This window comes from Aristolochia californica, unplaced genomic scaffold, assembly GCF_029961685.1.
Source record: "Aristolochia californica isolate CCGP_79_NKW_82.1479 unplaced genomic scaffold, dmAriCali1.0.hap1 SCAF_11, whole genome shotgun sequence".
NCBI classification, from domain to species: Eukaryota; Viridiplantae; Streptophyta; class Magnoliopsida; order Piperales; family Aristolochiaceae; genus Aristolochia; species Aristolochia californica.
Genome location: NW_027181782.1, coordinates 9,577,197 through 9,595,814, shown reverse-complemented (window position 1 = coordinate 9,595,814; position 18,618 = coordinate 9,577,197). Strand labels below are relative to the sequence as shown.

The 18,618-nt window shown below is 32.9% G+C and overlaps 2 pseudogenes; one reads left to right on the top strand and one right to left on the bottom strand.

Annotated features, from left to right (window-relative positions):
* LOC137943596 (LIM domain-containing protein WLIM2b-like) overlaps positions 1-14,531 on the top strand; it is a 38,686-nt pseudogene extending 24,155 nt beyond the window's left edge.
* Positions 14,532-15,258: 727 nt separating this feature from the next.
* Positions 15,259-16,389, bottom strand: LOC137943595 (transcription termination factor MTEF1, chloroplastic-like; annotated as a pseudogene).
* Positions 16,390-18,618: the final 2,229 nt, after the last annotated feature.

The following is an 18,618-nucleotide window of genomic DNA, read 5'->3' as shown; positions in this document are numbered from 1 at the left end:
TAAATTGTAGTAAAATTAGTACATCTGTTTTTATGCAATTTCTCTTTTAATTCATATGAATTAAATGATTGTGCATGCACAGTATACTGTGCATATTTTGTTAATTTTTCAATTGTAAAATTTTTTATTTAAGTTGTAGGCTTAATTCATTTTTATACATATTTTAAGTTGACCTAAATATAAGGAATTGATAATTGACATCAATTTTAGTCAATTATTTTTATGTCATATTTTTTGTATGCATTTGAATAATTGAGTAATTGCCCCAACATTCTTAATTATAAAAATGTCTAGTGACATTAATTTAGTCACATAAAGTTAATGACATAAAAAATTGTGATTAATCATGCAGATATAATAATTTAACCCCACAGGGTAAATGTTATATTTAAGTGATTAATTAGGAAGGGAAATCATTACTTTAAGATTCTAGTTGTCCACAAGCGTAGAATTTTCCTTTATAAACAAAATTTTGGGTCCCATCATAAAGAGACATAAATCGCATATGTGTTATAATCTATGCCCACGGGAAAGATTATAATGGCACGTTTATTTATTCTTTTGAATTATTTACATGGGTAAATATTCAAAAAAATTGGCTTCATTACATGTTTGGTAAACTTGTTGTCTACTTTACAGTTCTTCAAACTTTGTCTATTCCAATCCTTGATTCCTCTATTATTCCCCTAAATGGAGAAAATTATATTGAGTGGAAAGAGAAAATTTTCCTGTTATTAGGGTGCATGGATCTTGACTTGACACTTTGAGTGGATGAACCTCCAAATCTCATGGAATCCAGTACCCAAATTGAGAAAACATCATTTAAACTTTGGGAACGATTCAATCGATTAGGTTTAATGTTTATTAAGTCTCATATTGGGAAGAGTATTCGTGGATCCATTCTTGAATGTGCCAACGCAAAGAAAGAACTTCATGCTATTCAGGAACAGTTTAAGACTTCCGAGAAGACATTAGTGAGCACTGTGATAACCCAAATGTGTTCCATGAAATTTACTGGCATCGAGGGTGTGTGTGAGTACATCATGTAGATGCATGATATAGCCACAAATCTAAAATCGAAGGAGATTGAGATGTCCAAGTTATTTTTGGTCCACTTCGTCCTAAACTCGCTTCCGTATGAATAAGCACCCTTCAAAATCTCTTACAACACACATGAGGAGAAATGGTCAATTAATGATCTTTTGACCATGTGTGTACAAGAGGAAGGGAGGCTGAATCAGGAGAGGATCGAAACTGCGTATTTGACGACTCGAGACAAGAAACCTTTTATGAAAGGGAAGGGAAAATGCTTCTTAATAAAGAATATAAGGGCGGTGCCAAATGTTTCTTCTGCAAGAAGAAATGACATATAAAGAAAACTTGCCCCAAGTTCAAGCATTGGCTTGAAAAGAAAGGTAATCTCATATCCTTAGTGTGTTTTGAATCTAATATGACTCATGCTTCTTATAACACTTTGTGGATTGATTCTGGTACTACAATCCATGTTGCCAACACCATGCAGGGTTTCTTGAACAACCGAAAACCGACACCAAGTGAATGCTCCATCTTTTCAGGAAACAAAATGGGTTCACATGTGGAGGCGGTTGGAACTTAAAAACTTGTCCTCAATACTACCTTTGTATTAGACCTTGAAAGGACATTCTTTGTTCCATCTTTTTCTAGAAACCTTATCTCAGTTATTAGACTTTCACCTTTTGGATTCAACAAAAGAGTTCTATGCCTCTTATTGAAAATTGAATTTTAGATGAAGGATTGTTCAAAATTCTTCTAAACCTTTCTTTTCACTGCAGTCTTACGATTGTGCATGGTATTAATGATGGCATTAAGTGTAGTGTTATAAATGAGAAATCCTCCATGTTGTGGCATAAGAGATTAGGTCATATCTCCATTGATAGAAATACAAGAAAACTAACAAGTACAAGAAATGTGCCAGGAGGACTTTTGATGTCTTAGAAATAATGCACAGTGATATTTCAGGTCCTTATGATGCATGTGTCAATGGTTAGAAATATTTCATTACCTTTATTGATGACCATACACGATATATGTATGTCTATATGCTTTATGATAGAAGTAAAGCAATAAATGCTTTGAAGGTCTATAAAGTAGAAGTAGAGAATTAATTATGCAAACAAATCAAAATCGTGAGGTTAGATGGAGGTGGTGAATATTATGGAAGGTACACTGAAAGTGGACAATTGCTTGGTCCTTTTGCAAAATTTCTTGAGGAACATAGAGTTGTGCCACAATACACAATGCCTGGCTCACCGTCTCAAAATGGTGTGGTTGAAAGAAGAAACGGAATATTAATGGACATGGTTAGGAGTATGAATAGTAACTCTGACCTCCCATTGTATTTGTGGAGTGAAGCTCTCAAAATTGCAGTTTATGTACTCAATAGGGTTCTAACCAAGGCGGTTTACAAAATGCCATTTGAGTTATAGAAATGTTGGAAACCTAGTTTAAGGCATGTACATGTTTGGGGCTGTGCAGCTGAAGTTTGGGTTTACAATCCACTTGAGACAAAGTTAGACTCAAGAACAGTCGATGGACATTTCATTGGCTTTGTGGAATAGTCTATAGGATATAGATTTGATTGTCAATCTCGTTCGACAAGAATTGTTGAATCTAAGAATGCAAGGTTCCTTGTGAATGATAAGATTAGTTGGAGTAGCCTACCTCAAAACTTAGTTTTTGAAGAGCATACAAATTCTCAAACGGCTCCTACAACTTCAATGAGATAGGTTGCCATTCAGGATAATCACCAGGATTCGATAACTCAAGAACCACCAATAGTTGAAGAACCATCTCATCACGAGGATATTCTTATAGATCCAGTTACTCAACATTCTTAACCTGAAAATATTGAAGTACCATTAAGAAGATCTTCAAGAGTTAGGAAACCTACATTCTTTTCAGAATATGAAGTGTACCTTGAAGATTCTGACATGGAGATTGGTGCTAAAGATGATCCTATTACTTTTTCACAGGCCATGAGTGGACATAAATCAACATTATGGAATGATGCCATGAAGGAAGAGTTGGATTCAATAGCTAAAAACAAGTCTAGGATCTTGTTGAATTACCTAAAGTGGGGAATGCCATTGGCTGTAAGTGGGTTTTTAAAACCGAAAGAAACTCTTTAGGCAATATTGAAAGTTATAAGGCAAGACTTGTAGCCAAAGGATTTATTCAATAGGAAGAAATTGATTATCTCTCCTGTTTCAAAGAAGTATTCATTTCGAATAATCATGATATTAGTAGCTCATTATGATATAGAGTTACTTGAAATAACCTACAGGTTTCATTTCAGAGGGGAATGATCACTTGGTTTGTAGACTTAAGAAATATATATATATATATGGCCTACAATAAGCCTTCTGTCTATGGTATTTTAAATTCCATGATGTTATTTCTTCTTTTGGTTGTACGGAGAATATCATGGATCAATGTATATACCATAAGGCCAGTGGGAGCAAAGTAATTTTCTTAGTCCTATATGTAGATGATATTCTGCTTGCTTCAAGTGATATAGGATTACTTCAAGAGGTCAAACGATTTATCTCGATGAAATTTGATATGAAGGATATGAGCAAACCTAATCATAGGCATAATGAATGATAGAGAAAGACCCCCAAGGGACATTAGGATTGTTTCAAGATACCTATAGCAATAAAATTCTAGAGATATATCGTATGAATAATTGCTCATCTGGTGTTGCACCTATTGTCAAAGGTGACAAATTAAGTTTGGAACGAGGTCCATGAAATAATTTAGAGAGGGAACAACTGAAAATCATTCCATATGCTTATGCAATTGGGATTTTAATGTATGCTCAGATTTGCACAAGACCTGACATAGCATATGCAGTGGAAATGTTGGGCAGATATCAAAGTAATCCCGGTTTGGGCCATTGGAAAGTTGCAAGGACAGTTATGCGATACCTTTAGGGGACTAAAGACTACAAACTTACATACAATTGATCTGATCATCTGGAAGTGATAGCATATTTAGTTTTTGATTTTACTGGCTGTTTTGATTTGAGAAAGTTGACATCAAGATACGTCTTCTTATTAGCTGGAAGGGGTAATTTCTTGGAGAAGTCCAAAACAATCTTTGATTGCTACTAGAGTTGATTGCTACTAGAGGGAGGAAATTGAATTTGAAGTTGAAGTTCATGTTGACACTAGAGTTGTCTAACCCTCCTTACTTAAACAATTAAGAGTTGAATTTAGAAGCCAAAAAGCATTATCTAATTTAAAAAATAATTCGTAAATTTTATTTTGTTTTCAAAAATCTTTTTTTAAGATCACTTTTCATTAACTATAATTTATTAAAAATAAAAATTTAAATATTATTTATATTTAATGAAATGTGTTCTGACAAAATATTTTTTGAAAACTTTAAGAAAAATATTATAAATTTTAAATTAGAAAATATCTTAAATTGATTATAAAAAGGTGTAAAATAGGTAAAAAATTAATTAATTAATATATTTATTTTATATTTTATTATTATAGATATACAATAATAAAAAGTGTATCAATAAATTTTATATCTAATCACTATTGTAAATTTTTAATTTTTAATTAATAAATATTTTAAATCAATTATAAAATGTTTTAAATAGGTAAGAGTAAGATTTTTTAATTAATTAATATACTTTTTATGTTTTTTTAAATATAAGGTAATAAAATGTGTATCAATATATTTAATTTTTAAACTCATTTTAAAATTAATTAATATTTTTAATTGATAATAAAAGGTCTTGAATCGGTAAGTGTAATATTTTTAATTAATTAATATACTTATTTGTATTTTATTATTGTAAATATAAGGTAATAAAAAGTGTAACGATAAATTTTATTTCTAAACTCTATAATAAAATTTTAATTAATAAAATTTTTAAATCGATAATAATAGGTATTGCATCCACATAATTTTTAAACTGACCATGAAGGTTTTTTGTGTCATTTTATGACATGGTAGATGATAAAGATGGAAACTCTCCGTTGCATCTAGCTGTGATTAATCATGATCTTTCAATTGTGCATTTTCTCGCTACACACATTAGAGTGGAGACTATTACCGTGACCAATGAAGGTGTTAAGCCCCTGACCCAGCTATGGCAGATAGTGATCCCCAAGCATGGAAGTTCACAAGGTAATTTACCCATTTCAGAAGACCAAAGCAACAAACAAATCTCTGTTCATTGTTCCCTTTCTACATTTTTTGCCAATTTTACCCAACTTTTTTAACATATTTAGATAAATGATGAAGTTTTGAACTTATTAAGAAAAATAATCGACTTTGACCGGTCAATTGAACACATGTAAAGTCAAAAGTGACACGTAGGCTTTGACCGATTACGTATCACCACGTCATCATGACAAATCAGCACTCGGTGAGTCAAACGACACATCATCACCCGTGTAGGATGCCACATCATTAAATGAAAAACAAACCCACGGTTTAAAATATAACATTTAAACCACGTCATCATCGATGTAGTACCTTCTATCGATTGAAAATATTTATAAATTAAAAAAATATTCTACACTTTAAAAATCAAATTTTTTGAAGCAATTTTTATTACCTTATATTTAAAATAATAAATTATTTAAAAGTATATTTATTAATAAAAAAATCTTACTCTTACCTATTTAAAACCATTTATTATTGATTAAAATATTTATTAATTAAAAAAATATGAAAATTTTATATTAAAGTTTTAAAATGAAATTTATCGATGCACTTTTAATTACTTTATATTAAAAAAATTATACAAATTAATTAAAAAATCTTACTCTTACCGATTTAGCACTTTTTATTATCGATTTAAAATATTTAAAATATTAAAAAAATATGTTCAAAAAATTATTTTTAGAGTTTAAAAATCAAATTTATTATAACAATTTTTATTTCGTTATTTTTAAAATAATAATTTAATAAACAGAATATTAATTAATTAAAAAATCTTACTCTTGACAGCAACTAGGCAATACGCCTAATAGACCGATCTGTTAGGTGCGAAAAGTTACCGCCTACAAGAGTGGATGGAACCACTCTAACACCCATCCCGCCCATTCTTGACCGCCTTTGACGGGATTCTAACGCGGGACATGGCGTGCCCGACTCTGATACCATGACATCGGCTAGCCAATACACCTAACAGACCGATCTGTTAGGAGCGGAAAGCTACCGCCTACAAAAGTGGACGGAACCACTCTAACACCCACCCCGCCCATTCTTGACCGCCTCTCATGGGATTTGAACGCGGGACGTGGTGTGTCCAACTCTGATACCATGACAGCAACTAGCCAATACACCCAACAGACCGATCTATTAGGTGAAGAAAGTTACCGCCTATAAGAGTGGACATAACCACTCTGACAACTCTTACCTATTTAACACCCTGTATTATCGATTTAAAATATTTATTAACTGAAACAAATTTGAAAATTTTAGTTTAGAGTTTAAAAATAAAATTTATTGGTACACTTTTTTTTACCTTATATTTGAAATAATCCATTATTAAAAAAATATATTAATGAATTAAAAAATCGTACTCATACTATTTAACACTTTTTATTATTGATTTAAAATATTTATTAACTAAAAAAGAAATTGAAAATTTTATTTTAAATCAAATTTATCGGCACACTTTTCATTACCTTACATATAAAATAATAAAAAATAAAATATGTATTCTAATTAATTTAAAAGTCTTACTCTTACCTATTTAACACATTTTATTATCGATTTAAAATATTTATTAATTGAAAATATTTTTCAAAAAAATTACTATAGAGTTTAAAAATCAAATTTATCGATACAAATTTTGTTACCTTATATTTAAAATAATAGAATATAAAATAAACTTATATTAATTAATTAAAAATCTTACTCCTACCTAATTAATACCTTTTATTATCGATTTAAAATATTTAATAAATTAAAAAATATTTAACATTTTTATTTTAGACTTTAAAAATCAAATTTATTGGTACACATTTTATTTTTTTATATTTAAAATAGTAAAATATAAAATTATTATATTAATTAATTAAAAATTTTACTCTTACCATTTTTACTCATTTTATCATCGATTTAAAATATTTTTTAATTGAAAAAATATATAAAAAAATAATTGTTGTATTTAGAAATAAAATTTAGAGCTGAGTACTATTCTTAGAGCTCTATTGGATAATTAGATAATCAGTAACCAAACAAGATCATGTAGTGTTGATGTCAAAGCCAAAATATCAATGGCGAGACAAGTAGATAACATCAACGATAATCAATTACCAATAGCATTCTCATAAACAGTGTTTGGACAACAAGGGTTTATATTGAATCATTAAACATGAATATATCAGTAGTTTCTATCAATCGTTATAGTTTATAAGCCTAGAGCTGAATGACTTCACTAAAAGGCAACAAGACAACCTCTCCCAAAACAGATTGTCACCAATGACAAGATAGTGAGGCTGCAGCCAAAATCGAGTACTGCTCAAAGAGAATATCCATCTTGTCTTCCCAACAAAACTTCTACTTCGATCTCTACCTCATCTTTCGGCATTTCCTCTTAGTCTCCTCATACAATTTTTCTTCCACTGCAAAATGCAACAAAGAACCCATATAAAAAGTATAGTTGACCAGACACTTAGTCACATGATGAAAAAAGCAGTAATTACATGTACCCAAAGATGTTAAAAATAGTAAATTTAAAAAAAATTCATTCAGTTTAGGTCAGCATATAGGGATCAATAGCATGACTTGTCTAATACAAGAAAACAACAAGCTCTAAGTATAGTATTGAGTAAGTCAAGGTCATTACTCAAACATCTTGCTAAGTATGTCTTTGACATGTAAAATAAATCAAGAGGCATGCGAGAATTTGGAACAAATTCCTAGCCACTATCGAATGTAAGACTATAATCCATGCAAACACTTGCATGATACCTAAGTTGTTTCAGTAGTGCAATTAAATGCCGAACAATGGCGGTTGAGTACAATGAGAGAATTATGGAGATTATCACAGACGAGAATATCTTTGTTGCATGCCTTTTGACGATTTTAAATAAACAAATGAAAATAACCATTACCACTACTTTCAAATACCAAACAAAAAATCAATAGCTAAGCACACCTGAGTTCGAGATATCTTTCTCTGCTTGAACATTGTGAAGGCGAATGAAATGATATCACCGACGACTAGATTTGATGACACTTTGGTGAGGTAGTCACATGCAAATGTCAATCCCATCAGAAACTTGATTATTTTGCTGTCAGTTCAAATCAAAACTGAATTTTATATCTCTGGTGCATATAAATGATGGGATGGGAGTGCTTACCCGGAACTAACCATGTATCCCAACACAGTGGTTGCAAGTAAAAAAGGAAGGTGAGTTCTAGCACTTATCCCTGGTGTTGCTGGTACAAAAAGTGTCAGAGCAAATGAAAACAATTTTCATAAGAAAAATAATAAAACTACGTAGACAAAATATATACCTAGACTTCAGTTAGCTTTATTACATGGGCACTAACCACAACTTCCACTAAGAACGGCTAAACAATGTAAAAATTTAAAATAACTAATTAATACATATAGAACACCAAAAAATAAAAGACAATTATCAATACTAATACTTAAATTTTACAAGTAGTGAAAATGTTCAACTTGGATTGTTACTTCCTGAAGTGCTTGTTGGGGTGTTAATTGGTCGGTTTACACATTTTCTAGCATTATGCCCTGATCGTTTACATCTACAATAAACACATGTACCACTTTCTCCTTTATCCATTTTTGTACGTATACGAACTGAACGTGGTTGATCGGGTTGTTCCTTTCAATAGGTGGAACAACTCGTATACCCGTAATAGGCCAATAGAGTTTATCTTTAGGAGGATAGAATCCAATTGCATATGTTTGTCTATGTGCCTCTATTGTATACGAAAGATCACACAATTGATTGAAATCATAATTGATTTTTCCACACATCACAATAGAGTGGGCATAAGGAATTTTTTCCATTTGAAAGTGAGTGCATGTACATGTCATATTCTCCAAATCAACCAGATACAACCTTTCCTGATCCACACGGATTTCATACACATTATCTTGATACCTCAAATTTACATGCTCTTGCTATATGCACCTTAGTTTTTAGAGATACATCAACAGAGGGAGTACAAAACGATGTCATCTTTCCCACAATTTCCTGTCTTTTCACAAAAAGTTTATTTAATCTATAAAATGTTCATGCCTCCAATGCTTCAATTGAAAGACTTCTAGCACATTTCAAAACATTATTATAGCTTTATGACATATTGGTGGTCATCACACCAAAGCGAACATTGCCATCATGCGCCACTGACAAAAAATCAAGACTCAAATTCTCCTTCTGTCAATAATTCTTTTGCTCACTCACTTTGTTGCACAATCAACTCCATTGTCTTATCAAAATCTATATTATTAGTCTTCATTGCTACAAACCATGTGAGAGCAGTTAAAGTTTCATTTTTGAATATCTTATTGAATCAAAACATTATTAAAGCTCTAAGACATATTGGTGGTCATCACACCAAAGCGAACATTACCATCATGCGCCAATGACCAAAAATCAAGACTCGATTCTCCTTATGTCAATAATTCTTTTGCTCGCTCACTTTGTTGCACAATCAACTCCATTGTCGGATCAAAATCTATAATATTTGTCTTCATTGCTACAAACCATATAAGAGCAGTCAAAGTTTCATTTTTGAATATCTTCTTGAATCAAAATATTATGAAAGCTCTAAGACATATTGGTGGTAATAACAACAAAGCGAACATTGCCATGATGCACCAATGACCAAAACTCAAGACTCACTTCTCCTACAGTCAATAATTCTTTTGCTCGCTCACTTTGTTGCACAATCAATTCTATTGTCTGATCAAAATCTATAATATTTGTCTTCATTACTACAAACCATATGAGAGCAGTCAAAGTTTCATTTTTGAACATTTTCTTGAATCAAAACATTATTAAAACTCTAAGACATATTGTTGGTCATCACACCCAAGCGAACATTGCCATCACGCGCCAATGACCAAAACTTAGGACTCAATTCTTTTTCTGTCAATAATTCTTTTGCTCGCTCACTTTGTTGCACAATCAACTCCATTGTCTGATCAAAATCTAAATATTTGCCTTCATTACTACAAACAATATGAGAGCAGTCAAAGTTTCATTTTTGAACATCTTCTTGAAGTTGGCAACTTTATGACGAATACAAAAACGATGAAAACATCTTGGTGGTGGAAATTGTCTCTGGACCACCCTTATCAAAACCTTTTGAAGATTTGAAATTAAAGTAAAGGGTCTTCTTCCTTGATTAACAAAACGTCTAGACAAGCTAAAAACCATTCTCAACTTTTTTGATTTTTTTATTTAACAACAGCAAAAGCTAGAGGAAAAATACCATTATCCCCATCAAGAGTAGTAACAATCAACATACATGTAGGATACTTCATATATAATTATGTTCCATCAACACTAATAAGGGTTCTATAGTATTGGAATCTAGCAATGGATGACCCAACCGTCAAAATACACATTCAAATATCGTTTCATGACCAAATTCATCACAACATAGTATGTATTCATTTGCTGGATTCTACTCTTTGGCAGAGGTTGAGAGAAAATCCTTGTTTAATGAGGAAAGTGTCATTAAAAAGCAATTGAAATATCAAAGTGGCATCCACCCAATTGACACTCAATTTGGTTGGTTGTAATAAGTAATCCAAACTCGTTTATTTCTTTAAAGACCCTCTAATTTTTTTCATTTAGCTGAATATTTATTTTTATTTATTTGTTTGGGAAAAAATTAAATATTCAAGTAATTTTACCCCTTTACCCGTTACTATTTATTAAATGGAAAATATATTTATAATTTTTATAAAGATAATTTAGTTGATGTGTTTCTAATAAAAATATAGTTATGCAAGTAGAGGTAAAATAGGCTAGTCTATTTCTTCCTATATTGATATATATTAACTATGATTTTCATTAATTTATATTACTTTTTTGTATGAATATATTTTGAGTTTTATAATTTTATAAAAATATTTTGTTTTATCTATTTATTTAATTTATTCAAGCCCAAAAAAGGGAACAAAGGTCTCCATAAAAAAGTTGCCTAGCACTTTATATCAACAGATTCACTACTCTGTTCCTCTTTCTTGGACAACTGGAGACCATCCTTGTCTCAGTTACAAGTTTCTTATTCTCTGGTAAAGAAGGTACTGGAATTAGCATGCTTTGACAACTTTTTCTAAAAGTGGTTCTTGGCATGGTTTTGGCCACCACAAGAACATTGACAGAATGAAATTGGAAAAATCATATGATGCATTTGATTGATCTCCCTCTAAGTATGCTTTCATAGATTTTTTTTTTATCTGGTACTTGGTAGATTTTTAATGTCCTCTTATAACTATGTATGATTTAACTTCTTCAACATACTTTTTTTTATTTAAAATTTTAATCTGAATTATATCATGGTTAATAATTTTATATTCTTTATACATATATTATTCTAACTTAAGCTTGTTGTCCCCTAAAAAATTGCTTCATACCACTGCTTATATGGAGATTAGACCAAGTCAGTAAGCATATTTTTTTTTTAGCTGGGATACGCTTATAAATCCTCTAATTGACGACCCCTCCAACAAATTAGAGAATTCAAAGAACAGACGAAGATTACAATTATTATAATTGCTATGTTATCTGCTGATGGTGTGGCCTATCACAAGACTTGCTTCAAATGCAGCCATTGTGGAGAGCCCCTTGTGGTTAGTATTTTTGTATTTGGATCACAGATAAGCTTTTTTTTTTTCTTGTTGTTCTGGGTAGAAGTATTGTATTGTTGAAATCAGTATGACCCATTTGAAATAAGCTTATCTGTTTTTATTTTCCATTAATTATGCTGATGATGTATATCTTTAGATGAGTAACTACTCTTCCATGGATGAAGTCCTCTACTGCAAGCCTCATTTTGAACAGCTCTTCAAGGAGACATGAAGTTTCTCCAAGAATTTCCAGCATGAGGATTTATGCTCTTTCCCTACATGGGTTTTCGCATACTTGAAACCGATTCTCTCTCTCTCTCTCTCTTCCTTTTGTGGGTATTTTTTTCATGTGTGCAGTTTTATGACTTTCTAGATAGAAAACCTTATGAAAAGTCTAATGATCTGGTAGGTTGTATCATTATCTTCTGCAATGGAGTTTTTATTCACTTTACTTGTCCAAAATGCTCGCACGTGTTGGATCATTTACCTCACAGAGTAGGCAGCCCAGCAAATTGTCTTCCTTCTTCTCTGGGACCCAAGACAAATGTGCCACTTGCCAGAAAACAACATATCCACTTGAAAAGGTCTGTCACTTTTTTTGATCTCTTGTATTGATCCAAATGAGTTTGGTTTTCATATATATGCGCTAATAAGAGATTCATATAACTACTGCATTTTTAGGAATTTGTTTGTACATTGGAACAAAATAAATGAAACATTCAATGATTTTGGGGTTATTTTCTCTTTTGTCAAGATTCTTCTGTGAGATGTCTAGCACATACCTGAAAAGAAATCATGATGACCTGAGATATGAAAGTTAACTGTTTCAATACCTAGCTTGTTCACCAATTCCTTTATTTTTTATTTTTTATGAAATGGTGAAATTATTAAGCGGCTAAAAGCAATCCCAAACAGAGAGGACCATTCAAGCAATAAGGAAGGCGACCCAGAAACAAAGGACGAACGAGAGAGACCATCTTTGGCAAGAGCATCGGCTAGGGAATTGGCTTCTCTGAGTAAATGCTGCTAAGAAACATCAGTGGGCCTGCATGAGTCATGGATTTCCTCAAAGATGAGTCTGAACCTCCACGGAGGCTTGGATTGTCCTTTCATCCAGTTGAAATTAGTTCCCTGTCTGCTGAAATTATTCCTTAAAATCTAACTCATACTAGCGCTCATGTTTTGAGAAATGTTTTGAATAAATTTTTTGGAAGCTGTAACAGGTAACTCTAGAAGTGAAATCATATCAGAAGTCTTGTTTCAAGTGTGCCCTTGGAGGCTGTGTCCTCACTCCTTCATCCTATGCTGCAATGGATGGTGTTCTTTACTGCAAGGCCCATTTAACACAATTGTTCAAGGAGAAAGGAAGCTACAACGATGTTCTTAAGGGCGCAACTCTGCTGCAGTACCAGGGGAGTCTCAGAAAGAGGAGGCAGTACAAGATCAAAGCCAAGAAGCAAGAGAAGCTGAAACAGGAGGCAACAGCGGAGCAGGAGCTTTCAAATTTTCACCAATATTTATCATGGTCGTTTTGGTTGCTTTTCTTTTTTCCATCCTTCACTGTATTTTTCTAAATTCATTTCACCCAGACCAAATCCTAATCTGTTTTGCATCGGGCAAGTGTCCATATCCATTAGACAAAACGGGCCGGATATCTCTTGAATGTTCGGATGAGATGCAACTTGAAAGCAATAAATCTTCTCCTCTTGTAGGATGACACTCTGGCCTTGCAACCTTGTATCAACAATTCATTGAACTTCAGAAACATATTTTTCCTTTTCTTCTTATCTGAAATAGCAGTAAATGTTGTAATGGCTGGTGCACTGGGTTTTAAAATCCTGGATATACTCTTAATGCTTAAAGTGAATTTCTTTAAATTTAGAGTTGTAATAAGATAAAATTATATTCATATTAGCTCTTGTTTGTGGGAGTTGTAATGGGTCAACAATGGTGGGGTGGCAGATACTTTCTTCTTGGGGGTCATGGTGGAGCCAAAATTTTCCTTTGGGGAGATAATCTAATGTTATGCAGTAAAATAAATTTTATTTACTTTGAAAATTAATGATTTTTAGAATAATTATAAAAATGAATGTTAAAAATAGAAAGGAACAAAAACCCAATGTTTAATCTTTTGTTACCAAACTTCATTTACTTTCAATACTGCTTTTTTGGATCAAGGATTATTAAAATAACTAGGAAAAAGACAAGCCTTGAAATCCACTAGTATATTGTTCTACAACTTCAGGATGATGTTTTCATAAGAAGCATAATAATCAAATTATCATAGGGATTACTATTGCTCAATTTGAAGTTGAACTACCTCTAGAATTTCTAGAAAGGAAATGAATGTTTGATTCATCTCTTTCCTCCATGCTTGTTACTTCCTTTGCCTTTCTATTAGATCTATGATGTGGTATTTCTCTTAGGGTGTGTGTGTGCCAATACAAAAATATAGGAAGAAAATTCCCGTTGACTAAAATTTTCTTGCATTTGCACCATTTTTGGGGACTGGAAAATTTCCTCGTGATTCTTTTTGATTCCTCTCATCTTTAAGAAATGTTAAAAAGGATTAGAAAATAAGTTTCCACTTGCTCAAATAGGAAACAATAGGAAAAATAAACCAAGAAACACTAAAGTGGTTCTTGATCATTTACCTCTTACTTTTAAGATAAAGTAAGATAAAATTGCTTGCATTTTTATCAACGTCTTCCCAAGATACTTCGACTTGAGGTAATCCATCCCAATTTGAGGTAGTGTACTAGTCAAGCAAATTTAGCTCTTGGGTTTGATAGTTCGATCTAAATTTACCTTTGGGGTGGTTAGTGCACTTATATGGGAGAAGAGAAAAGGAAAGTGAAAGAATTAGGAAAGTGGAACATTTTTTAATGTTAGTGTGCTCGGCGGAAAATGCACTGGAAAGTACTTTCTTGTGTTAGTGCACAAAATGAAAAATGTAGTGGAAAAAAAGAATGAGTTACTTTTATATTATACCTAAAAAAAGAATATACCTAAACAAATAATAAACATAAACAAACATGGTTACTTTTTTAATTACTATTAAAAATATTAACATAATAAATAATTAAAAAGGGTATTTTATTAATAAATCAAAATAGATTGTAGTTTAATCTCAATGTCAATATCAGCTCACCAACATGCAATTCCTAAGCCTCTTCCTAATACTACAATATTGTTGTTCCAACATTATCTAACAAATTTATTTCAAGGAAACTAGTCTAAGCCAAGCATAAGCCAACAACCAAGAGACTAATCCAAGTAATTTTAATGAAGTAGGGTGAAGACTTCAATTCAAACTCAAGATTGAGTAAACTTTCATCCCTTCAGCTAGGCTCTCAAATAAATTAATATCTGAATAACATGAATTTCTTCATCATCCTTGTTTATTATGAAATGCACAATTGAACACCAGGCTTTTTCTTCCGATCCATGCTAAAAGAGAAATATTGCGGAAACTTATTCAATTCCTCTAATTCTCCATTCATTTCATTCAAGAAATAATTGACTTTCAGTCTGAAATTCTTCTCTACACTAAATGTCAACAAGCCAAGCGACCTCAAGACCATTTTCACGGTCTAGACTAAACTCTGCAAATACTCGAGCTTGGGAGTCAAGCTTGACTTCACGCTAGACACTAGGAGAAGAGAATTCTGACAAGTGATCTTGTGAGGTCCCTCGAAACCCAATGTTAACAAGAAGAAAAGGGTCATTCGAAGCTGATCAGGCACATTGGAGATGAGTAGCCTCGTGCATCGAGTGATGGATATCTGAATATCCGCAAACGGAATTTGAACATGGGTTGGGAGAAATTTAAAAACAAGGAGGAGGTCAGAGGTGGTCTTAGCGGTCAAGAGCTGTCGAAGCAGCCCGAGATTCGTCCCATATCATAATGTTCAATACCGAAGTGTAGAAGACATTTTTCGGCGCATATGACGCACTCAAGGGAAGTGGAGCTGAAATTAGGGTTTTTCTCAAGGGCCTTGGAGGTGTCAACATCGAGGCACTCTAGGTAGAGGAGCTTTCGAGTGAGCGAGTGAAAGTGAGTGGACAAGGTGAACCATCGGAATTATCTTTCACTCGTTTTACATTAGAGTGACTGAAAATGAATTATATAGTTCATTCACTTGCACTTTCCCTCGTGTGTGATCACTAAAAATTTTGGGTATGTAATGGGGGGTTAGTGCATTTTTGGTTCAATGACACACTTATAATCTATGCCCACGGGAAAGATTATAATGACACGCTTATTTATTCGTTTGAATTATTTACATGGGTAAATATTCAAAAAAATTGGCTTCATTACATGTTTGGTAAACTTGTTGTCTACTTTACAGTTCTTCAAACTTTGTCTATTCCAAACCTTGATTCCTCTATTATTCCCCTAAGTGCAGAAAATTATATTGAGTGGAAAGAGAAAATTTTCCTCTTATTAGGGTGCATGGATCTTGACTTGACACTTTGAGTGGATGAACCTCCAAATCCCATGGAATCCAGTACCCAATTTGAGAAAACATCATTTAAACTTTGGGAACAATTCAATCGATTAGGTTTAATGTTTATTAAGTCTCATATTGGGAAGAGTATTCGTGGATCCATTCTTGAATGTGCCAAAGCAAAGAAAGATCTTCAAGGTATTCAGGAACAATTTGAGACTTTCGAGAAGACATTAGTGAGCACTGTGATAACCCAAATGTGTTCCATGAAATTTACTGGCATCGAGGGTGTGTGTGAGTCCATCATGTAGATGCATGATATAGCCACAAATCTAAAATCGAAGGAGATTGAGATGTCCAAGTTATTTTTGGTCCACTTCGTCCTAAACTCGCTTCCGTATGAATAAGCACCCTTCAAAATCTCTTACAACACACATGAGGAGAAATGGTCAAGTAATGATCTTTTGACCATGTGTGTACAAGAGGAAGGGAGGCTGAATCAGGAGAGGATCGAAAGTGCGTATTTGACGACTCGAGACAAGAAACCTTTTATGAAAGGGAAGGGAAAATGCTTCTTAATAAAGAATATAAGGGCGGTGCCAAATGTTTCTTCTGCAAGAAGAAATGGCATATAAAGAAAACTTGCCCCAAGTTCAAGCATTGGCTTGAAAAGAAAGGTAATCTCATATCCTTAGTGTGTTTTGAATCTAATATGACTCATGCTTCTTATAACACTTTGTGGATTGATTCTGGTACTACAATCCATGTTGCCAACACCATGCAAGGTTTCTTGAACAACCGAAAATCGACACCAAGTGAATGCTCCATCTATTCAGGAAACAAAATGGGTTCACATGTGGAGGCGGTTGGAACTTAAACACTTGTCCTCAATATTACCTTTGTAATAGACCTTGAAAGGACATTCGTGATGTCAGATGGAGGTGAATATTATGGAAGGTACACTGAAAGTGGAAAATTGCTTGGTCCTTTTGCAAAATTTCTTGAGGAACATGGAGTTGTGCCACAATACACAATGCCTGGCTCACCGTCTCAAAATGGTGTGGTTGAAAGAAGAAACGGAATATTAATGGACATGGTGAGGAGTATGAATAGTAACTCTGACCTCCCATTGTCTTTGTGGAGTGAAGCTCTCAAAATTGCAGTTTATGTACTCAATAGGGTTCCAACCAAGGCGGTTTACAAAATGCCATTTGAGTTATGGAAATGTTGGAAACCTAGTTTAAGGCATGTACATGTTTAGGGCTTTGCAGCTGAAGTTCGGGTTTACAATCCACTTGAGAGTAAGTTAGACTAGAGAACAGTCAATGGACATTTCATTGGCTTTGCGGAATAGTCTATAGGATATAGATTTGATTGTCAATCTCGTTCGACAAGAATTGTTGAATCTAAGAATGCCAGGTTCCTTGAGAATGATAAAATTAGTTGGAGTAGCCAACCTCAAAACTTAGTTTTTGAGGAACATACAAGTTCTCAAACGGCTCCTACAACTTCAATGAGATTGGTTGTCATTTAGGATAATCACCAGGATTCGATAACTCAAGAACCACCAATTGTTGAAGAACCATCTCATCACGAGGATATTCTTATAGATCCAGTTACTCAACATTCTTAACCTGAAAATATTGAAGTACCATTAAGAAGATCTTCAAGAGTTAGGAAGCCTACATTCTTTTCAGAATATGAAGTGTACCTTCAAGATTCTGACATGGAGATTGGTGCTAAAGATGATCCTATTACTTTTTCATAGGCCATGAGTGGACATAAATCAACATTATGGAATGATGCCATGAAGGAAGAGTTGGATTCAATAGCTAAAAACAAATCTAGGATCTTGTTGAATTACCTAAAGGGGGGAATGCCATTGGCTGTAAGTGGGTTTTTAAAACCGAAAGAAACTCTTTAGGCAATATTGAAAGATATAAGGCAAGACTTGTAGCCAATGGATTTATTCAATAGGAAGAAATTGATTATCTCTCCTATTTCGAAGAAGTATTCTTTTCGGATAATCATGACATTAGTAGCTCACTATGATATGGAGTTACATCAAATAGATGTGAAAAAAACTTTCCTCAATGGAGATCTTGAAGAAAAGGTTTACATGAAATAATCTACAGGTTTCATTTTAGAGGGGAATGATCACTTGGTTTGTAGACTTAAGAAATATATATATATATATATATATATGGCCTACAATAAGCCTTCTGTCTATGGTATTTTAAATTCCATGATGTTATTTCTTCTTTTGGTTGTACGGAGAATATCATGGATCAATGTATATACTATAAGGCTAGT